This window comes from Apodemus sylvaticus, chromosome 15, assembly GCF_947179515.1.
Source record: "Apodemus sylvaticus chromosome 15, mApoSyl1.1, whole genome shotgun sequence".
Taxonomy (NCBI): domain Eukaryota; kingdom Metazoa; phylum Chordata; class Mammalia; order Rodentia; family Muridae; genus Apodemus; species Apodemus sylvaticus.
In genome coordinates this window covers 82,291,808-82,307,997 of record NC_067486.1, presented here as the reverse complement: position 1 = coordinate 82,307,997, position 16,190 = coordinate 82,291,808, and the positions used below count along the sequence as shown (strand labels likewise).

At 39.4% G+C, this 16,190-nt stretch overlaps 1 pseudogene; it reads right to left on the bottom strand.

The window, feature by feature from the left end:
• Positions 1 to 2,118: 2,118 nt before the first annotated feature.
• On the bottom strand, positions 2,119 to 2,797 carry LOC127665677 (U2 small nuclear ribonucleoprotein B''-like; annotated as a pseudogene).
• Between the last annotated feature and the right edge of the window lie 13,393 nt (positions 2,798 to 16,190).

Sequence of the window (16,190 nt, the reverse complement as noted above, 5' to 3'; positions counted from 1 at the left end):
AACCAGTTACACTAAATCTAATAGAAGAGAAAGTAGAAAGTATCCTTGAATGCATTGGTACAAGAGACAATGTTGCATCTCCACCTTTTGCTGCCACCCTTTGCTTCTGGAGGTGTGCTGCACTACCAGCCTCCACCCAGCTTCCCTTGAATCTTCAGACAACACACACACACACACACACACACACACACACACACACACACACACAGAGTTTATTCCTTTACAACTTGCCTTCTTGGCACAATTTTTGGGCTCTGATATCTCCTGCCTGGAAAAGTGTGCCCTTACCAATTTATTATCTTCATATTTCCATTTGCCCTAAACTTCACTGGCTAGTCCCACCTAGCCCCTCTCAAACATCCCTAGCCACCTGCCTATAGTAGTGGCCATAGACCCCTGTTCCCCCTGAGAACTCACATGGTTGCTGTGTTCTTCATCCAAAGCATGACTAAAAGTCCTGTCTCCTTACTTGCATCTGACTTTTCCACCTGGGATCCAGAAGTCCTGCCTGAACCTTCCACTCAGCAAATGGTTCCCAGCTTTCTTTACTGACAAATAAAGAACCAACAGGACCTTAGCATTACCACTGCCCTTCAGACATTGTCCTGAGCAGAACACCAAATGGCTCAGGCTATAAGAACAGCAGTTGATAAATGGGATCTTATGAAACTGAAAATCTTCTGTAAGGCAAAGTACATTGTCAATAGGACAAAATGGCAGCCTACAGATTGAAAAATGGTCTTCACAGACCCTACATTGACAGATGGCTAAATCTGAAATATATAAAGAACTCAAGAAGTTAGACTCCAACAAACTAAATAGCCCAATTAAAAATGGGGTAGAGAGTTAAACAGAATTCACAACAGAGGAATCTCAAATGGCAGAAGCACCTAAAGAAATTTTCACCATCCTTAGTCATCAGGGAAGTGCAATCAAAATGACCCCGAGATTCCACTTTATACCAATCAGAATGGTTAAAATAAAATCTTAAGCAACAGCACATGCTGGCGAGGATGTGGAGAAAAGGGAACACTCCTCCATTGCTGGTAGTATTGCAAACCTGTACAATCACTCTGAAAATCAATCTGGCAGGTTCTCAGAAATTTGGAAATAGTTTCACTTGAAGACCCAGCTATACTATTCCTGGGCTTATACCTAAAAGATGCTCCACTATACTACTACAAAGAAAGAATTTTAAAAGCTGAAAGGGAAAAGGATTAAGGAACACATTAAAGCAGACCTATTAGAATTACACATGATTTCTCAATGGAGACTCTAAAAGTCAGAAGATCCTAGACAGATGATCTCTATACTCTAAGAGACTACAGATGCCAGCCCACACTACCATATCCAGTAAAAATTTCAGTCAGTATAGATGGAGATAATAAGATATTTAATGGTAAAGGCAAATTTAAAGAACATCTATCTGCAAGTTTAGTTCTATAAAAAGTGCTACATGAGAAAGGCCAACCTAAGAATATTAACTGCACTCATAAAAACACAGGTATTACATAATTTCATACCAACAAAATCAGAATGGAAATGTGTGCACACACACACATATACACATGCACACACACACACACCTACCCTCCCATATTACCACCACTGCACCACCACTGGCACCATGACCAAAATAACAGGAATCAGTAATTATTGATCATTGATATCTCTCAATATCAATAGTCTGGATTCCCCAGCCAAAATATACTGACTAACAAAATGCATGGATACATCCTTCTGCTGCATCCAAGAAATATACCACAACATAAAAGATAGAGTTCAGGGTAAAGACATTCCAAGAAAAAGTATATAAGAAGTAAGCTGATATAGCCATTTTAATATATAACAATATTGAGTTGAAACCCATACAAATCAAAAGAGATAGTGAAGGACATTATGCACTAATCAAAGGAAAAATCCACCAACATGTGATTTATGTTCTTTTTTTTTTTACAGTTAAGTTTATTATAAAAAATTAAGGCTTCATATTTCATAGTTAGCCAAAATGAAAAAAATTAGGTGACTGTCTCCTGCCGACTTCACCTTCACTTCCAACCATTAAAATGACTTGACTAAAATGTGATCAAAACAAACATATAAATAATACCAAGTACTTTAAAACTGGCATTCCACATAGTATTTCTTAGCAGAGGTAATCTTCATGGACGGGATGGCGTGATCTTAAATCCTTGTGGACCATCCATCTCTGGCAGCTCCAGCCTGACCGTCACGTTCAAATTCTACAAATACAATGTTATACCTCCCCAGTACCAAGCTAACTTCCTTGAAACCAGGGACTGGTTGAACAGCACAGATAACATTATTTCACTCATGTCTTCTGGTACATTATTAAGGAATAGGAATTAGTTTGGAGGGTAGTCAGGGACTGGAGGATTTGGTGCTGATTTCCTTGGGTATTAGCTGAATTTGGTGTTCTCTGACCAGTCTTTTTATTTGCAGCTGCTGCAGCCTGTTCCATGGTTTTAGCTTTCTTTTTTTCCTAGTCAGTAAAAGTGCCATACATTTTAGATACTATATCAGAATCTGTTTTTGTATACTGAGTTCTCATTGATTTATTGTAAAATTGAAATACTTAGAACTGTCTCAAAGTGTTAAGTCCAGTTCCTTAAATATAACAAGAGTCTGTTCCCTCATCTTCATGGTGTTTAAAGCCACAATATACCATGTGCCTAAACTGAGAAAGCAGGGAATATAGGGATCTCTTCAATTCTTTTTTTGTAATTTTGTCATTCATGTTGTTGATATAAATTGTGTGATTTGGTCTGATATCCATGTTTGGGTAAAACCCTTCAAATAGCCTTAAAGCCTGTGCTGTCTGCTTGAAGCCCCAACATTTCAATTCTTAACATTTATGCCCCAAAGAGAAGGACACCTTCCTTTGTAAAGAAAAGACTACTATAGCTTAAGTTACATATTGACTCTCACATACAGATAGGGGGAGACTTCAGTACCACACTCTCACAAAGGAACAGACAGATCATCTGAAAAAAAAAACTAAACAGAAATACTGGAGCTAACAGACATAATAAACATATGGATTTAACAGATATTTACAGATTTAAGAAAGTTTTCTCATGCTCATAGATCAATAGGATTGACATTTTAAAAATTGACATCTTACCAAAAGCATTCTACAGATTCAAAGTAATCCCCACCAAATAATGAGACTTCCAGTAATTCTTCCATTATTCAGCATTGTTTTGATTATCTTTTCCTTTTTGTTTTTCTATATGTAGTTGAAAACTGTTCTTTTAAGGTCTGTGAAGGATTGTGTTGGAATTTTGATGGGAGATAATGTCAGGGCAATACAGCTGGGTTTGAGGGGCATTTGAGGGATGATATTGAAACCTAGTGCAGTAGAAACCTAAAATATATGAATGCAGTCATACTGAGATCTTCTAATAATGGAGGATATGTAGTCACAACTGGCCATTTCTTTTCACCAAATGAGGCTTCCAGTAGTTGGATTGGGTTATATTCAATTGTGTTGCTGACCAAGAAGGTCCTATGGAAATCATAAGTCTCCCAAAATAAACTAGGATGTTGCTAAGATAATGGGATGATAGTGCCTCCCCCAAGATAACAGCCACACAACATGGAGAAACTGAGCTGATATTCACATGGAACCTTCATCCCTATATTCTAGTCTTTTTGGTGTGGGAAGGTGCAGGGTACCAAAAGAGAAAAATAAATGCCAAACCAGTCAAAATAAACTGACTTACAATGTATCCTGACTGTAAAATATTACAGAGCAGTGGTGGCACAGAACTTGTGGAAGTAGCCAATCAATATTTGATTTGACTTGACTTAAGGATCACTCTGTGAGATGATATGTTGGGGGAAATGTTAAAAAAATATGATCTGGCATGTTCCTGTGCTTGTGCCTCTGCTACCAACTTTCTGCCCTGGCTGCCTGGCTAGACATGCACTGGCAGGCAACGGCTGACCTGTTTTTATCTCGTGGAGGCTCTGGCTCAGAACTGCACCATCTTTCCACCCAGCTTGCTAAGTTCCCACTCACAGGTTGCTACCATCCCAACTGCTTGCTTCAAATCCCCCACTGCCTTTATGCTGCAAATCTGGCAAACCTACACTTTGCTACCATATCTTTTTCTCTTGAACACAGATGAACTGCACACAGACTTAGTTCAGAAGCAATGGTAACTCACTTTCTGGGTGCAACAACTAAAACCTAATCTTTTAAAAATATTTTTGTTTTTTATTTTTTTATTTGATATATTTTTTATTTACATTTCAAACGATTTCCCCTTTTCTGGCCCCCACTCCCTGAAAGTCCCATAAGCCCTCTTCCCTCCCCCTGTTCTCCCATTCACCCCTTTCCACTTCCCTGTTCTGGTTTTGCCCTATACTGCTACACTGAGTCCAGAACCAGGCCCCTCCTCCATTCTTCTTGTACATCAGTTGATGTGTGGATTATGATTTGGGTATTCCAATTTTCTAGGCTAATATCCACTTATTAGTGAATGCATACCATGATTAATCTTTTGAGACTGGGTTACCTCACTTAGTATGATGTTCTCCTGCTCCATCCATTTGTCTAAGAATTTCATGAATTCATTATTTCTAAAGACTCAATAGTACTCCATTGTGTATATATACCACATTTTTTGCATCCATTCTTCTGTTGAGGGATACCTGGGTCCTTTACATGTTCTGGCTATTATAAATAGGGCTGCTATGAACATAGTGGAGCACGTATCCTTATTACCTGCTGGGGAATCCTCTGGGTATATGCCCAGTAGTGGTATAGCAGGATCCTCTGGAAGTGACATGTCCAGTTTTCTGAGGAAACACCAGACTGATTTCCAGAGTAAACCTAATCTTTTAAGCCTTAATAATCAGGGAAGCTCTAGCAGCTACATCTTACCCTTATTCTGTCCCCATTCCAAAAAGGACCTAACTCTCTCCTGCTTCCTCTCTTCCTTCATTCAACCCAGAAGTCCTGCCTACTCGCCCAGTGATTGGCTCCTTTGTTCATTAGGGAATTGGTTCACAAGAAGCCACCTGAGTACGTGACTCATTCCTCATTCCAGACAGCCTCTCCTGGTAGAGCAGAACCAATATAAAACAGAAGCAGCACGACATTTCCTCCTTTCCGTTCAAATAAAAAACAAAACCATTCTCTCAGGATAGAGCATAACTATTACCATTTTGTAATTTATAAGGTATAGATAAACCTAACACCCAGTCCATCAATTTTGTCATTAAGATAGAACAGTGTCATCTATCCTCAATTAAAAGACTTATCATTATACACCCGACTCATGTCCTGGCTTTAGATTGTAAGCCATCTGAAAACCATCCTCTCAAATCTATATCATCTTTCTCAAGCTAAACAGCTTCGATCAGCTATTAGTCTTCAACCACATCAGAAATCCAAGAACAACTATTATTACCTGAATATATGAGAAGCACAAAATATAGCTTCCAAAACGTAGCCAATTTCCCCCTTCACCCCTCCCCACACCTGCTTGCTTGCCTCTATATTGCCCTGTGTAAAAAATAAAAAAAAATGACAGCTTAATCATACAGCTTACTGTCTTGCTATCCGTTTATCGTGTCTCTTGTCTCTTGCCTTTCCCTAGGTGATCTGGGAACCCTGTTGACTGTCCTGTGGTTTGGGACACCTATAGACAATAACTTACTTAGAATACTCATGTGATTCAATACAAGTACAAGTAGGTCTTTTTTTTAGATGCAAAAAAACCAAGAGGATTTTTATTTATTATCCAGCATGCTGGGGCTGCCCTGTATGTGGAAACAGAATGACACACACTCCGGGCTGCAGGGGCCTTTTACACAGTTCTCAGGGCAGCCACCATTAGGCACAATGTAATTGGCAGAACAATGTTACCTCTAAACTAATTGGTTGATAGGTGATGAGTTAGGTGGCTAATGGACTCAGGGCCTTTCCTAGCTTCAGGGACGACCCTGTGGTCTGAGGAATGTAATTTAGCCTTTCCTTTCTGGGAGGGAGAACACCTGCCCTTCTGGAAAGGGACAGTGTTCTATGACCTTTTCAAAGTTTCCGAGTTAACCCTTTCATTCTCCATTTTTTTTGTATGCATGCTTCAATCCTGAAGCAATTGCTGGTATTCTGATAGCTCATACTCCTGATCTTCTGTATCTAGTTCTTTGTATCTCTCTTCTGAAATCATTAGCTGTACCGTACCTAAGTATGTAAAATGTAGGGGCCAAAAGTCAACTATAGCTGGAGAACAATTAGGGGTCCTGACAGGGTTGACAACCCAGAATGGTCTATATAAGAGAACATAGCCCTCCTATCCTGCAGTAGTACTACTGATAATGAAGTCAATAATTCTTAAAGGTGACTGGTGGAAGTTTCTATTTTCAACAATTAGGTCTTTGATTCTTGTGTCTGCTCTTGGAACTCTTTTTTTCCTGTGGGGTTTCCATGTCCAACTTCAATATGATGTTTTTGCTTTATCTTATATTTTATTTTGTCATATTTGGTTTTTATATTTAGAATCCTGTCCTTTTCTTGTGTGAGAGAGAAAGGAAGTGGATTGGGAGTGAGCCAAGGAGGATCTGGCAAGAGCAGAGGTAATAGAAGCTACAGTTCGGATATAATGTATGAGAAAAGAATCTATTTTCAATAAAAGAAAACAAAACAAGGAAAAACCAATGAGAAATGCAAAATAGAGATATGTGGATAATAAAGAGTGTATGTATGTCATTCATACATGCTAGAGGAACCTGAGATCACACTTGGAGATACCCAGCTCCAACCACAGATAAGCACTTTTGGTCCTATCTTACAGGTATCCTGTTCATGCTGGTTACCATTCTGGGCAAGATGCATCCAAGACCCCGGTTACCATTCTGGGCAAGATGCATCCAAGACCCCTAATCTCCACCTATACAGATTTCCTATTAAGAATTGCCAAACCTGATTCCTTGTTTATCTGTATACCATAAAGTTACTTTTGCCTCCTCAATTCAGATGTATAAAAACAACACTCAGAGTTTCTTGGATGCAGGTATACCTTTATCAGAGCACAGGACCTGCTGAATGCCAGCTTTTCTGTATGTGTATCTATGTGTGTCTGTCTTCATTTCTTCATTCCCCAGACAAGTCATCTTTAAGCTGTCCAAGTCATGGCAACACAACCACTAGATAGAAAGACCAGCCCCACACAACCATCCTGCTGAGAATGCAGCAACAATGATCAGTCTTATAGTTGCTGATCAACTGGATACTCAGTTCTGTTTAGGTCCCGAGAACATGGTGGCCTACAGGACATATCTGTAGAGCAGTGCTAATGGATAACATAGGCCAGGCACAAACACCCAATGTTCTAATAGGTGATACTATACATTCTGAAGAGGGAAGAAAATGAAGCTAGCTGTATGTTCACAAAGACATGCATACATCTTTAAATAAAGGAGGAATGAGCGAACAGGTACTGGGAGAGGAGTGTTCTTGCCAAGAGAAACTCCAATTACAAAGGATTGTGGATGAGAGCATCCAAGGAAGACATAGCTAGACCAAATGAATGAAATGAACATCCTCAAGTCCTTGAAGACTTGACCTTAGCATGATGTATTTAGTTTCAAGCTTCCAGATAAATCTCAAGGAATACATATGGAACACACCGGCCTCCTGAATTTCTAGAATTAGGTTATCCTCCCAGGTCAGATGGAGTGAGCTAAGTGGCTTCATGTGTGAATAGAAGATATAAAATAGGCCCTCTGGTGAATGACTACTTGGAATAGTCTAGTTCTTCCTTTACTGTCTACCCAATAAAGTCTTGTATATCAATTTTCCTTAAACACATTGGCTTTGGTAGTCTTCTCTAACCTGGGAAGCTGGCCTAGTGTATATGGGTAAACTCTGTGTTATATTTTCTCTCAGACTAGAAGGTCCAATTCACAGTTCATTAAACCTATAGCCCATGCTTGTGTCTGCACATTACTTGGGGATCATGATTGTCCCCTTTCCATAACCCTTTCAGCATTTAGTGAGAACCCAAGTAAAGCCCACAGATGTCACTCTGAGGTCTTTGAACTTCTCTCTACACTTTATCCTTCACTTTGCCTTTTCCTTGCATGCGTCTTTGGTTTGCTGTTATCATTAGGTGATTCCTCTGTTGCACAGGCACCATTGCATCCTTTATTTCTGCTTGGATTTGAGGTCTTCTCTGTTCTACATGAGGGTATTGAGTCATCTAGAGCCAAGGATGGGACCTTGAGCATAGATTAAAAAGATACTGCAAGGATATCACCTCAAGGTCTCCACCTGTAGCTCCTTGCTCCACTTTTCATGATATTGAAGTTGCCCAGTTGATAAAAAATATGGGTGATTTCTGTCTCTTTTGTTTCACCTTATTCCCTTTATGCTTGCAAGGAAGACAATGGCCACATGCAACTTGTTTTGCTGGAGTTTTTGAAGCATTTTTTTCCCCTATGGAACATAGTGTTTATAATAGGATTCCCTCAAAATTCTCTCACCAGATTAGGGAATTTCCTTTATATTCTTTGTAAAATATGAATTATTTTATTAGATATTGGGTCTTTTCTGCTTTTTAATACTGTGATTTGTGTAGACTTACCTACTTGGAACCAAATTCATTTTTATCTAAGCCTCAGTAGCTTGAGAAGCCAGGTGTGCCACTCTGTGTTTAGGAGTCTTACTATAGATGGGATTATTAAGTTTGTAATAAAGGTATATTTTGTAATATTTCACAGATGTACCTTATCATCACAAGTTGTTGAAAAGAAATGTCTTTTTGCTGTTACCCAACAAGTCAGAGAGTCTTTTGAGGCAGGTATTATTATGAATCTTTCTAGGAAATAAGGTCTTTATGTTGTTTGTAAGTACAAAAGAGAAAGCCATTTAATAGTACACAAGGAATGACCTCTACTGCAGTGTTAGGTAGTGCCGGTATGCTAATGGGGGCACAGTGGGAGAGAAAGGTCTCATAGGTATCTGGCATGGCCAGAATGACCAAAGTGTTACAGCTCTCCAAGGGGAAGCCAGAGTAAGGCAGGCTGCTAGGCCTATTCTGACACAGCCATGGCACCAGAATTCTTGGCAAGAAGCGAGATGCAGCAGGCAGCTAGGAGCCAAAGTTGAAGTCAGTGCCACTGAGCAGGAAGTGGCTGTGGTCAAGCACAGACATCTGGCTTGTTGGGTGGGATCGAGGTCCAGCTCCCAAAGCTTCAGGAGAGAAAACTCTTCCATGGAGAGTTATAGCTGGATAAGACAGGTAATACTTGAACACACTTTTCCTTGAGGACAAGGACCTTATAAACGTTTTGGGGTAGGGTGGGATCTGGGGAAGATTCTTCCTATTGGATTGGTTAGGGATGCTCTATCTGTACGGGGGAAGGACTTCAGGTGTTGTCTCTATGTGACAGATTGCCATGCTCCTCCATGTGGTCACGTGCCCCAGGACAGGAATCTGGCTGAGAGCTAACTCCAACTCATGCAGTTCTCAATTTAGCATGGGGAAGGGAAAGTGTGAAGAAACACAAAGTTCCAGCTCTAACTTAAAAGCTATTGTCAGTTGGTACCTGCTGGGAGAGGTGAAATCAGTTTCCTTCAATTGAGTGATACTGGGTATGATGAACTGCACTCCAGGGCTGGTCTCAAAATTCTTTCAATAGTGCAACATATCTATATTTTGACTCTTAGATGGTAGACATCTGGTTAGAAACTCTAACCAGATGACACTCAGGTGATTCTAATTAATATCTTCACTCATGGAGGCCTGACAGCACAGATAGAACCACCCCTGTTGCTCAGAGGAAGCAGCTGGAAACCCTGAGGACACAGGAGTCTAGGAGCGGCCTGGAACAGGAGTTTTCTGATTTCCATCTGCATCCAGAGCTGATCGGGGGCCACAAAGCTACACACCCATATACAGGCACAGAGAGCTGGACTCACAGGAGTACCTACATACCTGTGTACACAGAGAGAACAGGTCTCCCAGAAGCACAGATACAGAGGCTTGCAGAACAGATAAGCCACAGTCAGAGACAACACCAGTTAACACCAGAGATAAACAGATGGCAAAAGGCAAATGCAAGAACATTACCAACAGAAACCAAGGCAATATGGCACCATCTGAACCAAGTTCTCCCACAACAGCAAGTCCTGGATACCCCAACACACCAGAAAAGCAAGATCTGGGTTTAAAAATCACATCTCATGATGCTGATAGAGGACTTCAAAAGGGACATAAATAACTCCCTTAAAGAAATACAGGAGAACATGAGTCAACAGGTAGAAGCCCTTAGAAAGGAAACACAAAAATCCATTAAAGAAATACAAGAGAACATGGGTCAACAGGTAGAAACCCTTAAAGAGGAAACACAAAAATCCCTTAAAGAATTACAGGAAAACATAAATAAGTGAAACACAAAACCATCCAGGATCTAAAAATAGAAGTAGAAACAACAAAGAAATCATAAAGGGAGACAACTCTGGAGATAGAAAACCTTGGAAAAAATCAGGAATCATAGATCATCAACAACAGAATACAAGAGATAGAAGAAAGAATCTCAGGTGCTGAAGATACCATAGAAAGCATTGACTCAACAATAAAATTTCAAAGAAAATTCAAAATGCAAAAAAAGCTTGTAACTCCAAACATCCAGCAAATCCAGGACACAATGAAAAGACCAAACCTAAGGATAATAGGTATAGAAGAAAAAAGAAGAGATCAAAGATTTACAAATTAAAGGGCCAATAAATATATTCAATAAAATTATAGAAGAAAACTTCCCTAACCTAAAGAAAGAGATGCCCATTAACATACAAGAAGCCTACAGAACTTCAAAGTGGACCAGAACAGAAACTTCTCCTGTCACATAATAATTAAAACACCAAATGCACCAAACAAAGAAGGAATATTAAAAGCAGTAAGGGAAAAAGCCAAGTAACATATAAAGGAAGACCTATCAGAATTCTCACCTGAGATGATGAAAGTTAGAGATCTTGGGCAGATCTCAGGCAGGCCCTAAGAGAACACAAATGCCATCCCAGAGTACTATACCCAGAAAAACTCTCAATCACCATAGATGGAGAAACCAAGGTATTCTATGATAAAGCCAAATTTACACAATATCTGTCCACAAATCCAGCTCTACAAAGGATAATAGTTGGAAAACACCAATATAAGGAAGGCAACTACACCCTAGAAAAAGCAAGATAGTAATCTTTCAACAAACACAAAAGAAGATAACCACACAAACATAAAAATAACATAAAAAAGCCAGGAAGCAACAATCACTATTCCTTAATATCTCTTAACATCAATGGTCTCAATTCCCCAATAAAAAGACATAGACTAACAGATGGGATATGTAAACAGAACCCAGCATTTTGCTGTACACCTGTGTCAAATATAAACACTACCTCAGAGTAAAAGGCTGGAAAACAATTTTCCAAACAAATGGTCCCAGGAAACAACCTGGAGTAGTCATTCTAATATCAGATAAAATTGACTTTCAACCAAAAATCATCAAAAAAGACATGGAAGGACACTTCATACTCATCAAAGGAAAAATCTACCAAGAAGAGCTCTCAGTTCTGAACATCTATGCTTCAAATGCAAGGGAACCCACATCCGTAAAAGAAACTTTAGTAAAGCTCAAAGCACATATTACACTTCACACAATAATTGTGGGTGACTTCACCACCCTACTCTCATCAATGGACAGATCAGGGAAACACAAACTAAACAGATACACAGTGAAACTAACAGAAGTTATGTACCAAATGTTTATTTATAGAATATTTCATCTTAAATCAAAAGAATATACCTTCTTTTCAGAACCTTATGGTACCTTTTCCAAAACTGACCATATAGTAGGTCACAAAACAGACCTCAACAGATATAAGAAGATTGAAATAATCCCATCTCTCCTATCAGATCACTTAGGAGAAAGGGTAGTCTTCAATAGCAGCAAAATCAACAGAAATCCCACATATACATGGAAACTGAATAATGCTCTACTCAGTGATGTCTTGGTCAAGGAAGAAGTAAGGAAAGAAATCAAAGACTTTTTAGAATTTAATGAAAATAAAGGCACAACACACCCAAACTTATGGGACACAATGAAAGCAGTACTAAGAGGAAAACTCATAGCTCCGATTGCCTCCCAAAAGAAGGTGGACAGAACATGCACTTAACATCACACCTGAAAGCTCTAGTCCAGAAAGAAGCGAATACACCTAAGACAAGTAGATGGCAGGAAATCATCAAACTCAGGGCTGAAATCAACCAAGTAGAAACAAAAAGAACTAGACAAAGAATCAATAAACCCAGGAGCTGGTTCTTTGAGAAAATCAACAAGATAGATCAACCCTTAGCTAGACTAAGCAGAGGGCACAGAGACAGCATCCAAATTAACAAAATCAGAAAAAGGGAAATATAACAACGAGAACTGAGGAAACGCAAAAAAAATCAAATCCTACTATAGAAGCCTGTACTCAACACAACTGGAAAATCTGGACGAAATGGACAATTTTCTAGGCAGATACCAAATACCAAAGTTAAATCAGGATCAGACAAACCATCTAAACAATCCTTTAACCCCAAAAGAAATAGAAGCAGTCATTGAAAGTCTCCCAACCAAAAAAAGCACAGGACCAGATGGTTTTAGTGCAGAATTCTATCAGATCTTCAAAGAAGACTGAACACCAATACTCTTGAAATTATTCCACAAAATAGAAACAGAAGGAATACTACCCAAGTCGTTCTATGAAGCCCCAATTATGCTGCTACCAAAACCCCCAAAGATTCAACAAAGAAAGAGAACTTCGGACCAATTTCCCTAATGAATATTGATGCGACCCCAAAAACTCCACCAGAGTACACCTACAGCTGATAAACAACTTCAGAAAAGTGGCCTGATATAAAATTAACTCAAACAAATCAGTAGCCTTCCTATACTCAAAGGATAAACAGGCTAAGAAAGAAATTAGGGAAACAACACCCTTCACAATAGTCACAAACAATATAAAGTATTTTGGTGTGACTGTAACCAAACAAGTGAAAGATCTGTATAACAAGAACTTTAAATCTCTGAAGAAAGAGATTGAAGAAGACCTCAGACTATGGAAAGATCTCCCATGCTTGTAGATTGGCATGATTAATATAGTAAAAATGGCCATCTTGCCAAAAGCAATATACAGATTCAATGCAATCCCCATCAAAATCCCAACTCAGTTCTTCATAGAGTTAGAAAGAGCAATTCTCAAATTCATCTGGAATAACAAAAACCAAGGATAGCTAAAACTATTCTCAACAGTAAAAGAACTTTTGGGGGAATCAGTATCCCAGACCTCAAGCAGTACTACAGAGCAATAGTGTTAAAAATTGCATGGTATTGGTATAGTGACAGGCAGGTAGATGAATAGAATAGAATTGAAGACTCAGAAATGAACCCACACACCAATGGACACTTGATCTTTGACAAAGGAGCTAATACTATCCAGTGGAAAAAAGATAGCCTTTTCAACAAATGGTGCTGGTTCAACTGGCAGTTAGCATGCAGAAGAATGCAAATCGATGCATTTTTATCTCCTTGTACAAAGGTCAAGTCCAAGTGGATTAAGGACCTCCACATAAAACCAGACACACTGAAACTAATAGAAAAGAAACTGGGGAAGAGCCTTGAGCACATGGGCACAGGGGAAAACTTCCTGAACAGAACACCAATAGCTTATGCTCTAAGATCATGAATTGACAAATGGGACCTCGTAAAATTACAGTTTTTGTAAGGCAGAGGACACTGTCAATAGGACAAAATGGCAACCAACAAATTGGGAAAAGCTCTTTATCAACCCTACTTCTGATAGAGGGCTTATATCCTCCTAATGTTGACACAGGGAACCTAAAACCCACTCAAAGAAGAGGCAAAGTGAGTGATAAAAAGAAAAGAGGCATTCAAGAGCCTCATATGGACATCTGTGGACCTTAAATGGGTTCTCATTTAATGTAGAAAAGGCTGTTCAAACACATACAACTAAATTTGTGTGTATCTACAGTCTATAAGCAGAGCAGGAACTAGGATGGGCTGTGGCCCTTCTGAACTGTGAATTTGTTTTTCTGCTCTGAGAAAAAACACAGTTAAGAATCCACCTGAATATATTTGCTAAGATTCCCACAGATATAGGTCAGCAAAGTGTGTGAATGTGAACTGGATATGCAGGTATTCACTGAACAGATTGTAAAGGATGAATCTATTCAGTTTAAATATTCAGGCTCCAGGCATCCTAGCTCTTGTCCACTGTTCACACTAGAAGCCACTTGCCTTTCTCCATCCCACCAGGTAGTGTGTCCTAATCCCAGAGCCTGGTGTGTTCCACTAGATCTTCTTTGGGTAACTTAGCAAACTGGAAGCAGTGTGTAATTGCCATGTAGTCAGCAAGGTTCTAGGATGCTCAGGTCTTCTTCTGTTTCTCCACTATCCTTCTTGGATGTTCTTACTGTTTCTGTATTTTCTTACATAAATTTTCACCCCCATATTTTTGCACACAGAGTTTGGTCTTAAAAGGAATTCTCCTTCCCTGGCATACTCTCTGCACAGTTTCTCTCCCGCTCATTTGGGGAGGAAGGGAAGTTTATTTTGATCATTTAACAAAGCTAGCATTTGTTACTCTCTTGTTTCCTAAAATACACAGCCCTGCCTATTAGAACATCATGTGTTTGTGCTTGGTCTGTGTCATCCACTAACACTGCTTGAAGGCTGGGTCTTGGAGGCTTCCATCATATTTTCAGGGCCCAATGGAGAACTGAGCTTTCAGATGTCATATAGACACCTTCACAGTGTTTGAATCTAAGACTGAGTCTGAACACACATACCCAGAACTACAAACAAAGCAGACTACTAGGGAGTGTGGGAGTTTTTCTTCATATTGTTTTCCATGTTTTAGTTTGAAAGACTATTCCACTGTTTATTGTAATTATAAAGATATTAAGCAACCTTTATATTTTAAAGTGTTTTATGAGGACAGAACTCCAGAAAAACTCCTGCACTAAGCTTGAGACTGGTATGTCTGTTGGTTTGCTCCTGAGCACAGCTACTCATCCTGGTGGACACGAGTGGAGAACTGGATGCTGGCACTGTTAGTAATTGTCACAGAAATTGAGTGATATATTTATGTGAGTGAATGTGAAGCACACAGAGTACAGAAAGAACTAAATAACAGCAAATATGCCCAGTCAAATCTAATCTCCATGAAATTCAGAACCTGGCCAGGCAGAAAACACAACGAAGGCAAAAGCAAAAGGAGGTTGAAAAAGACTCAGGGGCTTCTGCAGGTTTGTCTGTAATTAGCATCCATGACTGATGGAGGGAAAACCCACCTCAAGTCACATCACTGTGCGGCATGAACAACTCGGTGACGTTTCATACACTCACAATGTTGTGTGACTATCTCTACCTGTACCACTGTGCTCTATACCTTGCAAATGGATTTCATTTACTTGCTTGGTGTTCTTACCACTCACAGCTACAACTGACTGAACACAAGGAAGTACTATCTCTGGCTCATCTGCATAATTTTTATCTCAGTTGCGCCCTTGGGTTTCTCATGCTGTGAACAGTGAGCAGTTTATCACCTTAATGGTTTTAAGAGGAAGTAAGAAAACAAAATAGAACAACAGCAAAACAGGAAAAATCCTCTTTTGACATCTGTGTTTCTGATACTCATCTGTGCTTGGCTTCCTTTACCTAGGTTGTAGAGGGCAGCCATTGATGGAAACTCATACCTCTTTTTGGAAGTGAAATTCCATAAAGCCCTAGTGATGGAAGAGAAATCTCTCCTAGGCTTGATGGTTCCCTGTTTGAAACATCTCTGACAAGGTCCTGAGCCCTTGCTTAGTGTTTGTTTCATGTTAGCACGAGTTCCTGAACTAGCCCACTTCTAGTCCCTTGGGAGAATGCGTCAACATGTTTTTGTTACTATGTACTTCCTCTTTCTCTCAGCATGTATTTATTATCAAACCCCTTTTAATAACAAAATTAAAAGGCTATTTTAAAATAAAGGTTGAAGATTTCCTATAACAGCTGATCTGTGCAAATAGTATCCTTTGTTAGGGACTGCTCACTTCAAATGAACTTATTCTAGAGTAAGCTAAGGCAAGTCTGTCAGTCCAAGGTAGGCTCCT